General features: G+C 44.6%; 1 protein-coding gene across 12 annotated transcripts in view; it reads right to left on the bottom strand.

Moving 5' to 3' along the window:
- The window catches only part of Cnot1 (CCR4-NOT transcription complex subunit 1), an 82,930-nt gene extending 78,653 nt beyond the window's left edge, over positions 1-4,277 (bottom strand). For 8 of the 12 annotated variants that reach the window (XM_020172728.2, XM_020172735.2, XM_020172733.2 and 5 more), the window contains exon 1: positions 4,120-4,277. The gene's annotated coding sequence lies outside the window, so the exon portion shown is untranslated. The remainder of the gene's footprint in view (positions 1-4,119) is intronic. The other 4 variants (XM_074055915.1, XM_020172729.2, XM_074055916.1 and 1 more) reach the window with 2 other exon arrangements.
- Between the last annotated feature and the right edge of the window lie 17,106 nt (positions 4,278-21,383).

Here is a 21,383-nt window from a genome sequence, read left to right as displayed (position 1 = left end):
TTTTGGAGATGGGGTCTCACCAACTATTTGGCCTGGGCTAGCCTTGAATCTTGAGCCTCCCAATCTCAGTCTCCCAAGTTGCTAGGACAACAGGTGTGAGCCACCAGCACCCAGCTAGATATTTTCAAAGCAATGATTCAGAAAGCATTACGGGCAGCCATGTAAAGAATTAACTATTTCTAGAATTTTACTAGTAAGGCTGGGAGCATGGCTCAAGAGGTAAGATAAAAAGCCTGCCAAGCAAGCTCAAGGATCTGAATTCAAACCCAGTACACCAAAAAAAAAAAAGTTATTTTAACTAGAATGTACTCACTTCTCTGTGTAATTAAAAAAAAAAAAAAAAAAAAAAACCTAATAACCAAATAGTGGATAAAAGAGAAAGGCACTGCAAAAAAGACAGAGACTGAAACTAGGCCTTTTTTTTTTTTTTGCAGTACTAGGGATCAAACCCGCGGCCTCACACACGTTGAACAAGCACTCTACCCCTAAACCCGAACAACTGTTCTTATATGGCAAAACTAGGCACTGTAATTTTCCCAATCCCACGAATATACAATACAAAGAGTAAACCTTAATATACTATGGACTTGGGGTGAAAATGTGTGGATGCAGGGTTAACAACCATGTAACAAATGAACCACTCTGATGGGGAATTTTTTTATGACGATGGGAGAGGCTATGAGTTTCTGAAGGTAGGCAGAACACTGGCTATTGCTGTGTCTTTTGTTCAGTTGTGCACCTTAAACTGCGCCAAACAGTAAAATCAGTTTTAAAAAAGTTAGACAACAAACTTTCAAACTCATTATCTGAAAGGGAAAATGCTGAGCTCTTAATATGAAGCTTAACAGTATTTAGTTGGTTTGCTTTCATTCCTTTACGTTTCATACTAGACCAGTATCACCAAAAGAATTCTATAGTTTTGTTTGCAAAGAGGGGCATTCTGTTTATCTGGTTTTTTTCAATACAGGATCACACTATATGGCCCAGGCTGGCCTCAAATTTGCAATCCTCCTGTAATACTATTTCTTCCCTTTTTTTTGGCAGTACTAAGTACTGAACTCAAGACGTCTCACATATGGTAGGCAAGTGTTTTACCAATTTTCTTTCTTTCTTTTTTCTGGGGGGGCAGTACTAGGATTCAAAGTCAGGGCCTCATATTTCTAGGCAAGCACTCTTACCACTTCAGCCACGCCTCCAGCTCCCAGAACACCTATGTGCTGAGATTACAGGAGTGAGCCATACATATCCAGCTTTCTCCTATAGCTTAATATCCCATTCAACATTCTAGAAATTTCATTCTAACCACTGTAACAAAATTATCCAAGACATATCCTAGTAGTTAACTCTGAGCTTTCCAGAATTAAAAACTGAAATGTTGTTTTCTGAAGCAGGATCTCACTATGTAGTCCAGATTGGCCTTGAATTTATAATCCTTCTGCCTCAACCTAAAATGTACTCCTTAAATAAATCTGCACTGTTCTTCACTCCCCAAGGCTGTATTTACCCTCAAATCTCAACAACACAGGGTTTCAGATTAAGTCTGCACTTCTAATCACTACTTTCTCAAAGAATTGTTTTCAATAAATTATTTGCTTTGCTACATTCTTGCAAATTTGTAAGTAAAAACGACATTTTAAAAACTGCTCAGGTGCAGGTTTTGTGTCCATTTTAGCTTTAAAACATGATTTAAAAAATCATGTTCATGTTTAATCATGAACAAAAAAATAAATGGTATTACTTGATTTTCTGCATGTAATAAGTAAGACTCATCCAGATGTCACTCAGAAACTTCTCAACAGAAAGTTTAGTTTACTCAGTGTCATTTAAGTGCTTTAGGCCTGATATGGTAGCGCACACCTGTAATTTCAGCACATGGGAGGCTGAGGAAAGAGGATTTAAAGTTTGAGGGCAGCATGCATTACATAGTGAGACCATGTATTAAAAACAAAACAAAATCTTCTGAGACTATAATCTTAGGTAAGAAAAGAAAATACTTTCAGGTTTTAAAGGTCAGGTCTTTCTGCCATGTTTCTACACTTGTTAAATTTCCACTATAAGACTCAGGACCCAAACTTGTTTAAAAAAAGGACTAAGTCTGAACAACATCTTCCCCTCAAGCCAGGCTTTATCAACATGCTACCATCTTGGGGGTGTTTTTGTTTTTGTTTTTTTGCCGTACTGGGATTTCTCCAGCCCTTTTTTTTGTGAAGTTTTTTGGAGATAGGGTCTGGCAAACTATGGCTTCAAACCATGATCCTCCTGATCTCTGCCTCCTGAGTAGCTAGGATTACAGGCTGAGCCACCAGTGTACAGCAACGTGCTACCATTCTGGTGAAAGCACGGCTAGCTACCCCAGGTCTAGTATCAAGGCATTTTCCCCTTAAATAATGTAACAATTTGTAATGTCCTAAATATTAAACTGTTACCATATATATTTGTTTGTGTGTGTGTGCGCGCGCGCATGCGTGTGGAATTGGGGATCCAAGGCAGGGCCTTGTACATACTAGGCAAGTGCTACTGGAACCACGCCCCCAGCCCTTTTGTTTGTATTGTTTTTGAAGTAGGGGCTAGGTAACTTTGCCCTGGGCTGGTCTCGCATTCCCAATCCTCCCAATCCTCCCAATCCTCCCGCCTCCTTCACACTAGTGCAGCCTGCCTAGGTTGTACCACATAGCTTATTCATAGTTAAATACTGTGCTGTTAATCTTTTTGAAAGGGTACGAATTAAACCTGGACCACAGATCAGTAAAGTATTAAAAACAAATTTGTTCTTAATCTGTTTGACCTACTTCTCAATGTTTTATTTGCCACCTCTCATTTTCTTTACAACCATATACACCTATTCCTTTTCAAAGGGGTTGCCATGAGGGAAATGCTCAGGACTTTTTCGAAAAAAGAAAAATACAATTAGTCACTCAATTATCGACTTTGTAAAAAAAATACATATATAGGCATGTGTATATACACATATAGCTCTCTCTCCATGTAGTGATCAAATTGCAGAGACCAGGTTGGGAGGTTAAAAGTAATGTTACTCAGTTTTCAAAAAAACTAGACTCAAAAAATGTGAAATCTGGGGCTGGTAGTATAGGTCATTGGTAGGGTGGGATTGCCTAGCATGCTCATGAGGGCCTGGGTTCGAACCCTGCCAGGGGGATGGGGGAGGCGGTAACATTTGGTGGGGTGACTTCAGGGCAAAAGTTACTTAAGGCAAAGTTTAAACAAACACTTTCAAACCCACAGCTACCAAGCATTTCTTTTACACCTACAAAGCAGATTCCTCGTGGAGGGGAGGATCTGGGCACGCACAGGTGGGTGAACACCGCAGAGCAGGTGGAACTGCAAAAAGATATGGTTTGTGTGTGGCCCGGACAAGCCCTGCAGCAATCGCTCACCAGCCGTGAGGCCTACGGGCGCCCAGCTCACTGGGGGGTTGGAGGTCACTTGCCCAGGGTGGGCAGAACAGCACAGACCCCACGCGGAGTAGGTGGGGACCGACTTCGGGGAAGTGAGCGGCGGCGCGCAAGTAGAACAAAAACCGGTGGCGAGAAGTAAGGTAGTGTTCGCGCCCGCAGCCCGCCCCTCCCACCGGCGGCCGCGACACCGGGCCTGACAACGTGCTGGGGGCGCAGGAGGGGCGAGTGGCAGTTCCCGGTACCCGGAAAAGGCTGGGAGTCTACGACAACTCTAAACCCGACTCCCCACGCCCGAGCAGCTAGGCCCCGAGGCCCGATGCCGCGGCACCTGTTCGGGATCCCGGAGAGAAAGGAGTAGTGCAGGCGCTCGTGCGGTCCGATGGGGACTCGAACCGCCGCCAGCGCCATCCTCCGAGCCTCCGGGCCCAGCCGGGCGCCACCCCGAGCTCACCGCGCCCTGCGCTCCGCTTCCTGCCGCCTTCGCGCCACCCTCCTCCGAGCGCCAAGCCTCCACGAGCCGTGGGGACAGAGCTCGCCCTCTCCCGCCTCGCTCCACTTCTCCGTCCCAGCTGCCCCTGGTTCCCCAGAGCTCCGGGAAACGCGTCCAATAGCCCCGGGGCTACTCCGATCCCTCTCCCACCCCGCACTCTTCGCAGGCTGACACCGCCCGCCTGCCCCGACCCCAGGCTCCTGCCCAACTGACCTCAGGCGGTTCCGGCTGCGCTGGACACAGGAAACTCCTGGGTCCCCGACTCCGGTTCTCCTCGACCCCCCTCTTCGGTTAACTCCGCTTGTTTCTCTACAAAATGGCGCCGGAGGTCGCGCGCTCACGTCGCGGCCTTTCCCCTCCCCGTTCCCATTTCATCATTCGCTGTCCTCCCAAGGAGGGATGGCCCCAGCACCAACCAATGATCGCACCTCGCCCTCCATTTCTGCCCAATCACCGACAGGTGCCCGCGGATTTAAACCAATCACACACTTTCAGTTGGTGAAGTCTAGGAAGAAACCAGGCTCCTGCTAGCAACTACCAATCCAGACTCCTACTTCACAGGCTTTGGCCAATTGCCTCTCTCCAGTGCGAAGTACCTAGTCGGAGCCTTTGCGCCTGCGCCTGGGGCTAAGGCCAATGGGGAGACGCTGAGAACTTCGATTTGGGACTTCCCACCTGCCCTCGAGGTCTTCGACCAATGGGGGCCGGTCATTGCCTCTGAGAAACAATAAATACAAGAGGGAGTCCATAACGCCTCGCCAACCTGCGCGGGAACCGCTTTGAGTCAGGGTGGAGTAACTCTCCTCCACTTTCCTCTTCCGAAATGTGACAGTCCGGTAGACTGTGGGGGAGACATTCCTCCCCTCAGGCACTTTTAGAGGGAATGCCAACTACCAGAAAGCAAGGCAGGCGCGGACTAGAGTTAGGGAATCTTTGCGTCCTGGGATGTGTAGTCGCGCACCCCGCCCATTCCTGGCGCAAAAGTAACGCTAAAGCTTTCGTCACGGCTGCGCCCTCGAGGAGCAGTGTATGATGGGAAATGTAGTCTCCCAGACGATCACCTGGTTCTAGCTCGTTTGACTGGAATCAAAGGAACTTTCTCTTCTGGTTCTGCCTATTTTTTTTTTTTAATTTTTATTCATATGTGCTGGTTCTGCCTATTGAAGAGATGGAAACTCAAGTTCTCCCACGTAAACACATCTTTTGCTATGTTACCTATAGTGTAACAGTTTGTAAAATTTATGATCACCTATTCGCAAGTGAGAATAGAAATGGTTAGATTGGTGTTTGAACTCAGGGCCTTCTGTTTGCTAGGCAGGTGATATACTACAAGTGCCACACCCCCAGCTAGGTTTTACATTTTGTTTTGTTTTGGAGGGGAGTGGGGGGTGGGCACTACTGGATTTGAATTCGGGGTCTCACGCTTATTAGTACTGTTATCAGTTGAGCCACTCCGCCAGTCCTTTTTTTTTTAGGTTGATTATTTTTGAGATGGGATCTTAGAGAACTGTTTGCCGGGACTGGCGTTGAACCTCGATCCTCCTGATCTCTGCCTCCTCAGTAACTAGAATTATAGATGTGAGCCACCCACGCCCAGCATCATTCATTGTTATTCTAAGGGTTTGACTAAGATACTTCACATAGATGGGCATGATGGCGTTTACCTGTAATCCCAGCACTTGGGAGGCTGAGGCAGGAGGTTCAAGAGTTCCAAGCCATGGGACTGGGGGTGTAGTTCAGTGGTAAAGTGCTACATGCTACATGCTGGAGATTGAACCCAGCAAAACACACACACACACACACACACACACACGTCAACTTGGGTTACCTCAGTGAGACCCTGACTCAAAAAAATAAATATATAAGTGGAATTGCACAGTATTTGTCTATTTCCAGCTGGCTTATTTCACTTAGCATAAATCCTTGAAAATGCTTTTTGACACTTTCCTTTCCTTGGCTGGATTCTTTCAGCAAGTACTCAGTGTGTGCATTATGCTTTCAGACGAATGTGTGAAAGCCAGGCACCCCACCTATGGTAAGGACAAAGATTGCTTCAGTCTTGTTCTTCTCTGTATTTCCAGCACCTAACACACTGCCTGGCACAGGGTAGCCATGTAAGCAAATAAATTTTGAAAAACCGCTCCCTTTGGCAGCACATAAACTAAAATCAGAATGATACAGAGAAGATAGCATGGCCCTGAGACAGATTAGAGAGACCCATCCCTCCCTGGGGCACTAGGGCAGGAGTGTCAGCATTGCTAAAATACTGTTAAATACTGTTAGAGCATTGTTAATGTTAACGATAAACCTTTATTGTAAGCACTTCTTTTAATGTTTATTTTTCCTTTAAAGACACTAAGAGCTGGGTGCTGGTGGCTCACGCCTATAATCCTAGCTACTCAGGAGAATCGTGGTTCAAAGTCAGCCCAGGGCAAACAGTTTGTGAGACCCTAGCTTGAAAAGTGGCTGGTGGAGTGACTCAGGTGTAAGATTACCTGCCTAGCAAATGTGAGGCCCTGAATTCAGACCCTAGTGCTGCCAAATAAATAAAATAAAGATGTTGGGGGCCTGGGTAATTTGGCCCCCAATTAACAGCTGTCAGGCCTTCCTTGGTGCCTGACTACCTTGAGCAAAGGACTACCAGCCAAGGAGCCAGCAGGACTGCCCTCTGCCAGCCCAGCTGCTTCAAACACTCCACAGCCACCTTGAGGAAGTACTGGACTATCACAGCTGCTTGCTGCTGAAGCACAACTCAGGCTCCTGAAGGCACTCTCCCAGCAAATAGCTTGTACTAGACTTTTGCCATCACAAGCCTCAGCAAACTCTAGATGACCCTGCAGCCATTTCCACCCAGACCAGGAGGAACACTTCCTCTGATGGCCCACTAGAAGACCTGTGACTAGTATGAACATAGTCTTTCATTTGCATGCCATGATTGGTGCAGATACCCTTGTCACACCCCTTTTCTTTCTATATAAGCAGTCTCTTCAGTTCATCTTGTGAGTCACCCAGGAGACACCCTCCTGTGCTATCCCCTGGTGTTCCAACAGGCCCAATAAATGAGTGGCCTTTTTTTTTTAGGCAGCACTGGGGTTTGAACTCAGAGACTCACGCTCATGCTTGCTAGGCAGATGCTCTTACTGCTTGAGCCACTCCTCCAGTCCTTAAGTGGTCTTTTCTTGCCTATTTTTTGATCTTCACCATCAGGAGAATGGGCTGCAAGAACAGGCGGCGACAGCAGTAGCCACCACCCCAGCAGTGGCAGTGACAGCAGCAAAAGCAGTAGTGGAGCCAGCAACAGTGGCCAGGCAGCTACTATCTGACAGTGATAGCAGCAGTGATGACAGGAGACACGGTAAAAGCAACACAAAGCCGAGACAAGGGATGGTACAAGTAGAGAGAAAGTAAAAAAGGTCAGCTAGCTGAGACTGAAGGAAGAAGGCTATAAAGAGCCAGAAAGAGAAACTGCAGACCCTATTCACTGGAGCACTGAGAGCTATAACACTCACTGTCAAGAGCTGAGGATACTGACGTCCAACACTCAAGAGTGTAGCACTTGTGACTGGGGGGCTACGGGTCCCAGCACCCAGAGTCCAAATGAGAATTATAACATTAAAGGGTACCACCTATTGCTGTTCACTGCTGCCACTTGCAAAGAATTACAAAAATCACCAAGAGCCCAGGATCACTAGCACTGGAAGAACTTCTACCTATGAGCAAAAGAACTCCAACCAGTTGACTGATAACAGCCCCTTAGAGGGATGACATGTGACTGTGTGAAGTGTTTCATGCTTTAAAGAAAGTTGAAAAGGTAGGAAACAGGGAAATAGACTTACAACATTGTGTCAAAAGACAAAATTATTTGGCGTGGTTACTCACAGCTGTAATCCCAGCACTAGGGAAGCAGAGGTAGGAGGATCACAAGTTTGAGCCAGTCTGGGAGATACATAGCAAGATCCTGTCTCAAATTAAAAAAAAAAGATAAAATTACAACAAAATTTATGAGGTTGGTGCTGCCTACTGCACTAAAATTACCACATATCTTCTGAGTATTTGTACTTCCCAGTGCTGGGATTACAGATGTGAAAAACCACACCCAGACTAGTTTAAAGATCCTAATTGGCCTTTATTTTCAATTCTAGAATCAGTGAATACCTTAGTCCATAAAACAGAGCAAGTGTTCTGTTGAACTGAGCAGAGGAGGTTGGTTTTATAGACAGAGAAGGCTGAGGAAGACAAAAACATAACAATCAGATCAGTTGTTTCAAAGTTTCTTTTGGAAATGTTGAAGCTGAGGGAACTTTGCTATCATTTCTGCTACAACTGGCTTGTTTGGGAATTTCTCTCTCAAGCTGCTGATTTTGGAAGGTCAAATAAACAACTTAGCTTGTTTATATGGAACTTCAGAATGAGTGACTCTAATTCAGTTTGGCCAGGTGAGCACAGTGTAGGAGCTCAGACCAAACCAATGGCTTTCTATAAATTTTATCTAACAATTGTAATGCTAATGGTAAAGGCCCCTCAAACAGATCAAAGTTAAGGAATAAGGCCCTTGCATAAACCATTGCTAGTAAAAAATGCTAAAACCTCTATGGACAACCGCATTTTGGCCAAATTTACCAAAACTGAAAACAGACCTATTAACCGAATAATTGCATATGTAGGAGTTTATTCTACAGATGGCATCACAAATGTGTACAGAGATGAGTACAGGGGTACTCACTGAAGCACTGGTTATAGAAACAAAAGAGTGGACACAGGAGGGACTGGCTAAAGAAATTCGTGGAGCTGGGTGTATTGGTGCATGCATCTAATCTTAGCATGCAGGAGGCTGAGGGAGGAAGACTGAGAGTTCAAGGGCAACGCGGGTTACATAGTGAGACCCTGTCTCAATTAATTTATTGCAATAAAAAAGAATAAGGTAGATCTATCTATTCTGATATGAAATTGTTCCAAGATTGACTGTTTTTTTTTGTGAGGGTTACTTTTTTTTTTTTACTTTTTATTTATTTTTTTTGGTGGTACTGGTTTTTTTTTTTTAATTTTTATTTTATTCATATGTGCCCAAGATTGACTGTTAAGTAAAAAGTTAGATGGTTTGCTTTTGAAAGTTACTGTGTTAAAAAAAAAAAAAAGGTACAGAATAAGCTGCAGGGAGGTGTGGGATAGCTCAGTGATAGAGCACTTGCCTAACATGAGCAAGGCCCTGGGTTCAATTCCCAGCACTGCAAGAAAAAGAAAAAGAAAAAGGGAAAGAGAAACTTTTCCCCAAATGACATCTCAGAAGAAGATTGGGAATGAGGAAGGATAAGTGGAACTTCTACTTCATATTTCATAGATTGCTATCCTATTGGAACTAGTCGCAGAAGAGACATATTCATGTTTGTGTAATTTAAAAAAGACAAAGATGGGTGTGGTGGTTCACATCTATAATCCCAGCACTCAAGAGGCTGATGCAGGGGGATGGAGAATTTGGGGCCAACCTGGACTACATAGGGAGACTCTGTCTCATAGAAAGAATGTGACAACCATAGAGATCAACTATCAAAGTCAACTCTATAATTCTACAGGTAGTTTTACTGTCAAACATAAATCCCCAAAAGTAATGATAAGTTCAAATAAAGCTGAGCTGCTTTGCCCTGCTTCAGCCTGTCTTTGCCAGGAAAATGGTTTGCTGCTTTAAGCCAAGGCTGTTCTAAGAGACCCTTGTGCCCACTGCCAGCCTCTCCCTTGGATCTGTACCAACATCACTCATTGGATTTGACATGACATAGGGACTCAGCCAAGTACCTGCAAGATTTGCACAATAGCTCAGAGATCAAAGTCCTTCAGCTATGTGTCAGCATGCTGGATGACTCCTATCCTTAGTAGAAAGCAGAGAGACTCAGAATATTTACAAACTGGAAGGGGTTGTGGCGATTACCCAGTCCACCTTGCCATTTTATTGAGAAACATAGTAGGAAATCACGCCCAGGCAAACTGTTTTACTAGGGACCTTCATAAAGGATGCACTGAGTCACTTTCTAACTCAGCAGTTGTGAGTGTTGGAGTTCAATTGCAGTTAGAAATGGTATTTTAACAGCAATATTATAAAAACAGGTCATGATAAGTCGATGTCACATACGAGAGAGGGAGGGTAAAATAAGGAAGTTAAGAAGGTGAATATAGTTGATGTACTTTCTGTATAAGATTGTGTATAGAATTTTTAAACCCATTAAACCATAAGAAAGGGTCTAAGGTAGAAAGAAGAAAAATAGAGATGAACCAATTCAAGTTATAATACATACATACATGAAAATGTCAACAAGGCAACTCCCTGTATAGCTATCTTAAACAAACAAAAATGTCATTTTTTTTTCTTTTACAAAATCAGAGAACAGGAGGGCAGAATAGGTCCTGTCTTTGTGGGAGGGGAAGGACATGGGGAAAGGGTGTAGGAGGGTGAATATGATGCAAATACTTTGTACTCACGTATGTAAATGAAAAAATGAGACCAGGTGGAACTAGTCCAGAAAGAGGGGAGAGGAATAATGGAGAATGATAGAGGGGGTGAAGGTGAATTCAAGTTATATATATATATATGTGTGTATATATATATATATATATATATATATATATATATATATATAAAATGTATTTTTTTTTCACGGTACTGTGCTTTGAACTCAGGACCTATACCTTGAGCCACAAAACTAGCCCTTTTTTTTGTGAAGATTTTTTTTCAAGATAGGGTCTCACAAACTAGTTACCCAGGCTGGCCTTGAACCATGATCCTCCTGATCTCTGCCTCCTGAGTGGCTAGAATTACAGACGTGAGCCAACTGCACAAGTATGATATAGTTGATATAGGGTAAGAACTTTTGTAAATGCCACAATGTACCCCTAGCACAACAATTAAAAAAAAAAAAGAAACAGAGTATTTTAGCCAGCTGTTAATTTCACATCTGGCCTCTTTCCTTAAGCCTTCTTCCAGCCCTTCACTCCTCATTAACTATGTACCCCAGGCTCTAGAAAAATTTTACCAAACTCTTCCCCAAAACACCCTGGAGAGGGAAATGTAAATGCCAGGAACCAAAAGGCTTATTTCATTGGGTTGGGATGGTTAGGGCAACTAGCTGGGCTACTTCTAGAAGACAGAACTTTGAGGCTTTGAGCTCTGTGCAGACTGTGTTATGTGTGTTATGTGTGTGGGTACTTGGGAAGACGGTATACAGAAATGTCTGGAGTTATTACTCCGTGATCCTGTTTTTCGGTCAATTTTTCAGATGAGTCAGTCACATCAGTTACCGTGGTTTTGACACCTGGGGACTCCATCCAAAGCCATCACTGGCAACACAGCTTAGAGTCCTCATTTCCTTACAGCCATTCCCACTGCCTGGCTCCACAGCCACTGACTCCCTGGGCCTGATTTCCTGGGCTTTGACAGAAATTTGGCAACTCTATCTTGTGAGGATGTACAGAGAGGCAAGTTACAAAAAGCCCACTGAGAAATTCAGTCCTACCCAAGCTATGCCACTAACTTCCTTTATCATACTTGGTAAGTCGCTCCCCTCCCTAGAGCTCTCTTTCCCTCTTTATTATTCTGAGGGTAGTAGGCAGGCATTATGTATGGGTTGTGGACCCCTGGGACGCCACATGTGCATGTTTGTTTGTTATTGTTGTTGTTTGGTGCTGGCATTGAACCCAGGGCCTCACACATGCTAGGCAAGTGCTCTAGTCCTACCACTGAGCTATTAACCCCATCCTGTGTTTTTGGCTTTTTTATTTTTTGGTGGGACTGGGGTTTGAACTTAGGGCTTTGAGCTTACAAAGCAGGCACTCTATTGCTTGAGCCACACCTCCAGCCCATTTTTCACTCTAGTTATTTGGAGATCGAGGCTCATGAACTGTTTGCTCAGGCTGGCCTTGAACCATAATCCTCCTGATCTCATCCTCCCAACTAGCTTGGATTATAGGTGTGAGCCACCAGCAACTGGTTTGGCTTTTGTTTTTGATCATGCTGGCCTCCTGAGTACTGAAATTATAGGAATCAACCAATATATTCTAAAAGTACAATTTTTTGCTGGTGGAGTGGTTAAAGTGGTAAAGCCCCTGTCTAGCAAGTGTGAAGTCCTGCGTTCAAACCCCAGTTCTTCAAAAAAAAAAAAAAAAAAGTCAGATAAAAGTACAGTTTTACCTAAATCATCACCTGGTAAGGTAGGAACTAAATTATTTATACCATTTTACAAATTATAAAACTGAGGCTTGTGGTAGAGTGCTTGCCTGGCACGTGTGAGGCCCTAGATTCAATCCCCAGAATAAAAATATAAACAAACAACAACAACAACAAACTGCGGCTTAAAGAAGTTGAACTCTTGCCTCAAATCACATACTTAGTCAATGGCAGAGCAAGAGTTGAAAAATCAAGCTTTTTTTTTCTTTGTGGTATTGTAGAAACACTCTACCACTGGGCCACAATGCCAGCCCTACAACATGGTTTGGAACCTGCACTACACAATGGCCCATTAGTGATCAGATACTTCCCAAACTGGAAAAGATGAGAGGAGCTGAACATGTAGTTCAGAGGTAGAAGCATGTGTGATGCCCTGGGTTATCCTCAGCAATGAAAGAGGGAAAGGGAGAGCGAGTCTGACAGTGTTTGAAGTTAGTAAGACAGGTTCTGAACCACTGTTTTATGTTTGGCATTTTCCAAGATATAAATCTCAGATACAAATATTCAAATTCATAGACTCTGTCCTCAGCAGGCAGTTTTGTCTAAGACAGGTAGGAAATTTGATTTTTTTTTAAAAGCTGTTTCTCATTCTACCTTTGTTCATGAGAAAACAAAGAAGAAGCAAAGGAGGAAAAATTCTCAGTTTGTTCAGGCTTGTCTGAAAATGGATGCTAGCAAATAAACTAGGGCAGGTCTGAGAACTCTCCCCTGTCTCCAGGCAGATACTCAGCTTCGGGACCACTGATGGAATTCAGAGTTGGAAGGAGTCTATGACTCTGCCTGTTTTCTATTTCCTCCCTGAATACAGACCTGATACAGGAAGCCATTGCCTGAAATCTGGGCCATTAACTCTAGCTGCCCGTCCTCCACCCATCTGGGCCCCTGCCTTAGCAGAAGGTTCTCCTTCTGTGTTACTTACAGACTTTTTCCCTGAGCACTAAGGCAAGGCAAGTGCTCTACCACTGGGCCAGACCTCCAGCCCCTACATGTAACATCTTTTACCTGACACCATTCTCTTTTATCCACTTAAGGCATTTAGAGAGGAAAATTTAGATCCTGAACTGGAGGAGGGGAGGGGAGCAGTATGTGGAGATTGTCCTCCAAACTCCTTCATACTCCATGCTTTCCTCTCTAGGTTATAACTCAATCATTTAATCTCTTCCAACTACAGTATGGAGTCAGGAGTCTGAAAGGGGGAGTGTCTCCCTCTTTGGGACAGCAAAAGACATAAGAAGTAATAATCAGCGAACAATTCAAGGCGATGTGTTTCCTATGGAATGAGTGGGTCAAAAATCTGAAAGCATGGTGCCAGGCATCCTAGCACTCAGGAGACTGAGGCATGGAAGATCACAAGTTTGAGGCCAGCCTGAGCCACATAATAAGACCCTGTCTCAAAAATCCAAATTTCCTGCCAGGCGCTGGTGGCTCACACCTATAATCCTAGCTACTCAGAAGGCAGAGATCAGGAGGATCATAGTTTGAAGCCAGCCTGGATAAATGGCTTTTGAGATCCTATCTAAAAAAACTATCAACAAAAAGGGGGGGAGGGGCAGGCAGAGTGGTTCAAGGCAAAGGTCCTCAGTATCACACACACACATACAAAAGATGGTGAGACTGGCACCCATCTGAATGGTATTGAGTTGTTTTATTTATTTATTTAATTTTGGCAGTGCATGGAAACAACACAAGGACTGTCTTCATCTCAAACTAGCAAAAATGCTATGTTTTTCTTTTTATCTCATGTTTTTTCTTCAACAAAATCAGAGAACAAGAGGGCACAACAGGTTTTGCTAGGAGGTGGGGGTGGGGTAGCCCAAATAGCGTATACACATGTAAGTAAATATAAAAATGATAAAATAAAATTTAAAACAAAAAAGAACAATTGAAACAAATTTTTAAAAATTAAAAACAACTGAAAATGATAAAATAAGATTTAAAAATTTTTTCTGGCAGTACTGAGGTTTGAACTCAAGGCTTTCTAGGCAAGTGCTCTACCACTTGAGCCACTGCACCAGTCCTGATATGAGTTCTTTTGGAAAGAATTTATCTCTGGGCTAGGGGTGTAGATCAGTGGTGGAGTACTTGCCTGCATATGTGAGGCCCTTGGTTTGATCTCTTGAACCTTGTCTATGAAATCCAGGTGGAGCAATCGCTAGGCCCTGAGTTCAAACTTCAGTACTTTAATTAAAAAAAAAAAAATCCAGATGGAGCTCAGCTTGAGATAGTTGAAGGGACAAAGAATGGCAAAAATACCTGGGCTTTGGTACCCAGGCTCTTCTTGAAAAATTCTTTTCCCTTCCTTTCCTCCCTTCCCTTCCCTTTTCTTTCCTCCCTTCCCTTCCCTTCCCTTTCCTCCCTTCCTTCCTTTCTTCCTTTCTGGCTTTGTTTGTTGTTTTGCTTTGTTTTGTTTTGAGATAGGGTTTCACTAGGTAGTCAGGCTGGCCTCAAACTCATAATCCTCCTGCCTTGTCTTCCAAGTGCTGGAATTACAGGTATGCACCACTACACCCAGTCTCCTCTTGACTTTCTTCTCCAAGGCAGAATGCTTCTGAGGAAAGCACTCTTTTGGAGCATTCCAAATTCAGGCTGCTGACCTCTGGAAGAACAAAGGGATGTGGCATTCCACTGCATCCCCAGTACCTACCAAGACTTCCCAGAACCTATCTTTCCCCTCCTCTAGGTGTGACACAGGGCTTTCACAAACTTGACCCCTCAAGGAAGTCACAAGCTAGGGAGTACCCCTTGTAGACAAGAGCCCAGAGGCCATGCTGCACAGCTCCTGGAGGAAGGGGGCCTCTGGGACTGCCAGCTAGCCCAGAGGCTGCAGGGGAATCCACTGGAGGATGGCAGTGTCTACTCTGATACTCAGGGAAACTGGGAACTAGGATTCCTGGGTCCCTTTTCAGCCCTGCCCTCAACCCCAGCTCCCAAGATCACAACTCTTTGCCACAACTCTTCCGGGACCCTGGGTAGGACTCTCACCTCATCTCCTGCTCAATTTGAAATGTACCTCTCCCTTATCCATTTCTTCTTTCAACAAATATTTGAGTGCTTACCATATTCCAGGCACTGTTACAGGTATGGGGATTACAACACTAAGTAAGCATTCCTGCCTTGGTCTGCATTTCAGGACCTGGGGTCTCTGCCCTACCTCTCCCTATGAAAGCCTCTCAGTCCTGTGGGGCCACAGCCTGGGTGTTATGCCTCTACCAGTGGCTGCCCAGATCTTGGACTCACCTTTATTTTTTATTTATTTATTATTATTATTATTACTATTTTGCAGTGCTGGGGTTTGAATTCAGGGTCTACACCTTGAACCACTCTACTAGCCCTTTTTTGTGATGGGTTTTTTTGAGATAGGGTCTTGTGAACTATTTGCCCTGGCTGGCTTTGAACCAAGATCCTCTTGATCTCTGCCTGCTGAGTAGCTTGGATTATAGGTATGAGCCACCGGCACCCAGTTTGGACTCACTTTTATAGTTCCCAGGCAGAGTGGAGGATACAAAGGCCCTCCTCTGGGCTGGGGATGTAGCTCAGTGGTTTAGTGTTTGCCTCACATGCATGAGGCCCTGAGTTCTATCCCCAGTACCACCAAAAAAAAAAAAAAAAAAAAAGAGTTTCTCAGAGGCCCTCCTCCCATCATTCTCATTTGACCACATGTGCATGACAGTGGCTGGCGGAGTGGTTCGAGTGGTAGAGTACATGTCTAGCAAGCACAAGGCCCTGAGTTCAAGCCCTAGTCCTGCAAAAAACAAAAACAACAACAAAAACCTCAGGGATGGGACCATAAGGACTCTGGAGGCAGAGAGTTTAGTGAGAGGTTGTGAAACTCAAGGTCACAGAAATTCCCTCCCTCCATCCTATTAGTCCATGCCCAGCCACCCACAGTCACTAGGCATCTCCCTAACACCCTGCTCTGCAGACCCTGGGGAAGTGCTGCCTGTCTTACATTCCTACCACACTGATCACCCCACCATCCTGATCCCTCTCAGGCTCAGACCGAGCTGTCCTCAATTCAAGGCTGCCCTGGCACAGAAACCACCCAGTTGTGGGCTTCAGGTGTAGCCCAGTGGGAGAGCACTCGCCTAGCATATGCTAAATGAAACCAGAGCCAATTCAGTCAGACAAATCCTCAGTCATTTGCATTCAGATGCAACCTGGTCAGTTGATCACTCGGTCAGTTGGTCAGTTGGTTGGTAGTCCATCGGGTGGGAGAGGCAGGAGTACAGTAAGGGAAAACTGCTGGAGGAATTGGGGATGGTCCTACTTCTGGCCCCAAAGAGTGAATGTTATTTCTCATATGGATCAGGATCTGTCTGTTCAGTGTTTTGCCAAGGTTGAGACAGGAAGATTGAGAGTTTGAGGCCAGCCTGGGCCTCTGTGGACAGAGGGCTGCAGTTGGAGTGAGAGCAGGGGCCATCTGTACTCACATTCATTACCATGGCAGTTACCCCATTTCCTTCTGTGTTTCTTTTCTTGAGGGATGGTGATGGTCTTGCTATGTAGCCCAGACTAGCCTCAAACTCTCCATCCTCTTGCCCCAGCCTCCCAATGCTGGGATTACAGGTGTGTACCACCACCCTGGCTACTGTATTTCTTAACCCTGATCAGTCTAAATTGGTCTGCCTGGTGGCATCACCTATCTCTGGCCTAAGATAGCAGAGAGCCACCTGCCTCAGACATAGATGTGACATAAGGTGCCAAAGGTAAGGATAGGAGACACAGGACTTACCATTGCCAGTGAGGCCATGGTAGTGACCAAACCCTGTCAATGTCATCAACTAAATGGTACTTGGTCTTCGCCTTTCCCACTCCAAAGTCCTAAAACCAGAGGAACAGGTAAATGCCCCCAACTGATGGTAACAGGGATGATGGCTGACCTTGACTGAGTGCTCCCTGCCTTACCAGAACCTGCTTTGAGTTCATTCATCCTTTATTTGCCATCATTTTGTGAAGTATTATGTGTGCACTCCCATTTTACAGATGAGGAAACATCTGTACAGATGTGTCAGTTGACACACAGAGAGGATAAGGAGCTTGCTCAAGCCCACAGTTAAATGGAATCAGGATTCAAACCCAGACCTACGATCTTAGCCATTTACCTGTACTACCTCCTGCAGGACTGACACACTCAGACTGTCAGAGCAGCTGACACAGTTCAGATTAACCTCATTTACAGATAGGGAATTTGGGTAGGAGGGATAAGGATAAGGATTAAGGTCAGAGATCACTCCAAATGAATGCTCTATTGTCCATTTAACTCTGTCTCCAAGAATCTCATTCTATCCCATGTGTCCTCCCTCTCTCTTTCCTCCATCCCTCTCTTCCTCCCTCCCTCCTTTCCTTCCTTCCTACCTTCTTTCCTTCCTTCTTCCCTAGGGAGGAGCTCCTGAGCTTAGGAGTTATAGGCCAGCCTGAGCAATATAGCAAGACCTCTGTGTCACAAAGAAAAAGAAAACAAAGAAGGAAAAAAATGAAAGAAAGAAAGGGGAGATAGTGAGAAAAAAAGGAGAGAGAGAGAGAGAGAGAGAGAGAGAGAGAGAGAGAGAGAGAGAGAAGGAGGGAGTAAGGGAAGAAGGAAGAAAATGAAGGTTCAAAGATAATTTTGTTTGGCACTTTAGGTTCACATGTGAAGAAACTCAAATTCAGAGAAGATAAGTGGCCTGCCGAAGGTCACGCAGAAAGTAGCTGCACAGCCCTCCCCCACTGATCTCTGGGTTACATGGAATGTCTTCTCTGACACAGTCTAATCACTGTGACAGCCTTAAAATGATGATAATGACAACAAACACTGAATCCTTTCTATGTTCTAGTGATTTCTGTATAGTAACGTTTTTACAGCTGGAGCAGTAGCAGAGAGAGAGAAGACAAAAGAAGAGGAGGCAGGATGAGGAGGAAGAAGGGAGGGAAGGAGGAAAGGAGAGAGAGATTTCTTCCTGAACAACTTCTCCTCAACTACTTACTATTTCTTACTGGCCCTTTAATTCCCTAGACCTCAGGAGAGAAGACATAACCTGTCTTCTGGGTACTGTGCTAAGTGCTCTATGGAAATTTCCTCCTACTGTTCATAGCAACCTTTGAGCAATAATAATAATAATATTCCCATTTCTCAGATGAGAAAACTGAGGCACAGGTTTGTTTGACTAAGATCACATACCAAATTTAAATTCATCAGTCTATTTCCAAGACACACATTATGCTAAACTTCTACCCCTACACTGGACTCCTCAAGACACTAATACTATTATTCTCCACTTCACAGATGAGAAAACCAAAGCCAGCAGAGGTGAAGTGCCTGGTCCAGGCTCTCACAGCTGGGAGGGGCTGGAGATGGACTTGCACAATCTCTGTTCCACCCAAGCATGTGAACCAACTGCCGAATTTAGTAAAGCTCAGGGTGGTTTCCCTTCGTGGAATTGTACTCACCTGATCCTAAAAGGTCCATAAGGCAATTGATCAGTGACAACACTGGGACCTGAAGCGATGTCTTGACTGGCCAAGGTGACACCAACTCAGAACCAGGTACGCTGAGCTGCTTGCTCTGATAATGCCTTCCCATAGTTTCTGTAGCTCTAAGGGCCTGAAGTCTGCTTTGCCCTCAGTCCTCACCAGCTTGTATCATCAAGGGGAAAGCAGGCCAAATAGCCTTAGTCCCTCCTGTCCACCCAAACCTACACCCCAGGAAGCCTCGCCTCACCTGGTAGGGTCCATTCTCAGCCTGAGTTCTTTACAAGGAGCAATGGTCAGGACTATTATTCAGCCAGAACACAGAGGATCCACGAGGAGCTCATTGGGCCCCTGAAGCACTGGGGAGCAAGACAAAGTCATCCTCTGATGCTGTGGATGTGAGGCAGGGTCAGCTTCATGGCCATGTGATCTGTGCAGTCACACAAAACCCCATGTTTCGAAGGCTCCCACTCTTGACTTAATGTTTTTGAAATTCCTTTTTCTTCATATTTATTTATTTGTTTATTCTGGGACTCACTATGTTCCCACTTGGCCTCCACCATGCCTGGTCTCTCTCTCTCTCTTTTTACTAGAGTTTGAACTCAGGGCCTCGATCTTGCTAAGCAGGCGCTCTGCAACTTAAGCCACTCTGCCAGCACCTTTTTCTTTTTTAAACATGTACAGTCACCTTTATTTCAACTCATAAATATATTAGTTTGACCTCAGAGATTTGTTAGATACATTACAGATATTTACAGAGGAAAACCCAAACCAACACAGTTCTCCCTAAGGACATCTAGCTGTGTGTTTCTACGATCCATTCGTTCAAAAACATGACAGGGTTATTTGGGGAAATTCCACTGTCTACTTGAGAATGGTGAGAAAAGCCAAGTAATATCTTTGTGTCACTGGAAATATTTTTAAGTTCATAGGCTCTCTATAAAGGTCTCTGGTAAGTTTCTTTTTTGAGTGTTGAGATTGAGTCCAGGGCCTCTGAACTACACCCCTAGTGCTTATTTTCATAATAAGCCTGCCCATGTCCAGTGCTTTTTTGAATCCCTTCTAAATTTCACTGAGCACCTGGCCAAGTGAGTAGTCTGTTATGTCAATGGTTAAAGTGTGTCACCTGGGGTGACATGAGAATTTGCCTCTCTAACCAATTATCAGGTGATTCTAAAGTCCTTAACACTGGAATAGCAGACTTTTCTGTTTAAACAACCATTTTAAGAAAGGAGACAAATGAAGCTAAGAACAGTGTCTCCAGCTGATATCCCAGCTACTCTGGAGGCAGAGATCAGAAGGATAGAGCCCAGGCAAAAAAAGTTTGCAAGACCCTAGTGTGTCAACCAACAAGCTGGGTGTGATGGTGTACCTGTCATCTCAGCTACACAGGAAATAGATCCAGGTCCAGGCAAACCTGGACATAATGTGAGACCTTATTTGAAAAATAAGGAGAGTGGGCTCAGTGGTAGAGTACTTGCATAGCATACACGAAGCCAAGCACCAAAAAAGAAAAAAAAAAAAAGGGAAAGGAAAAGGGTTAGGGAATGGCTCAAGTAGTAGAGCAACTGCCTTGCCTTGCAAGTACAAGGCTCTGGGTTCAAACTCTAGTAACTCCCAAAGAGACAAATGTGCTCAAATGTGTGCCAAAGGGTTTCAAACCCTCTGTTCAAAAAAAAAAAAAAAAATCAGCTAGGCACTGGTGGCTCACACCTGTAATCCTAGCTACTCAGGAGGATAGTGGTTCTAGATCAGGAGGATAGTGGTTCTAAGCTAGCCTGGGCAAGTAAGGTCGCAAGACCTTATCTCAAAAATACCTAACACAAAAAGGGCTGAAGGAGTGGCTGAAGGTGTAGGCCCTGAGTTCAAGCCCTGGTACCACAAAAAAAAAAAAATTAAAAAGGAAAGAATCATTTACCAATTGTCCCTGTTAAGTACCTGGGCTACACAGTGAGAACCTGTCTGGAAAAAAAAAAGTTATTTGAATCATAAATGAATTCAAAGTGAAGTAGAGATGAGAGGACTATGCCAGTCCTTTTTGGTGATGGGCTGCCTTCAAACCACAGTCCTCCTGATCTCTGCCTCCTTAGTATCTATGATTACAGATGTAGGCCACCAGCACACAGCTTGGAATTCTTTTTTCTTTTTTTTTTTCAGTGGCACTGGAGCTTGAACTCAGGGCTTTGAGCTTGCAAAGCTGGCCCTCTACCACTTGAGCCACATCTCAAGTCCATTTTGCTCTGGTTGTTTTAGAGATATGGGGGGAGGGTCCTCACAAACTATTTGCTGATCTCACCCTCCCAAGTAACTAGGATTACAGGTGTGAGCCACCAACACCTGGCCTAATGTTGAAATTCTTAATAACTTTTGAACAAAGACTCCTGCAGCTTATGCAGATCGTTCTATGGCCAGGAAATGGCCAGCTGTGTGGCAGTGGCCTCTTCTGTGTTGGCAAGAGAAAGTTGGCTTCCCTGTGCTTTCTGCATTCTTCCCTGAGCACTCAGGCTGCCCCAGCTTTTGCAGCAGGTTCCTGGTTTGCCTTCAGCCCTACCAGCCATATTTGATGGGGTGGGGATAGAGAGGTCTGCACCATCTTTTATGGTGAACTTCAGCGGGAGCCATGGACTCCAGCAGTCATCCACTGTAGCCCTCCTGCTGTAGAGACATGGTACCTGAGGCCCAGAAGAAGGAAGGAAACCTGCATGAGATTGCACAGCAAATAGGTGTTTAGACTAACAGAATGGTTCTTTCTTTACCACCTATGTGAGGTCAGGCAAGCAGTGAAGAAAAGGAGGGGTCATATAGCCCTGGGCTGGGC

The sequence above is a fragment of the Castor canadensis genome, chromosome 15, assembly GCF_047511655.1.
Source record: "Castor canadensis chromosome 15, mCasCan1.hap1v2, whole genome shotgun sequence".
Lineage (NCBI taxonomy): Eukaryota > Metazoa > Chordata > Mammalia > Rodentia > Castoridae > Castor > Castor canadensis.
This window is presented reverse-complemented; position numbering and strand designations above follow the sequence as displayed.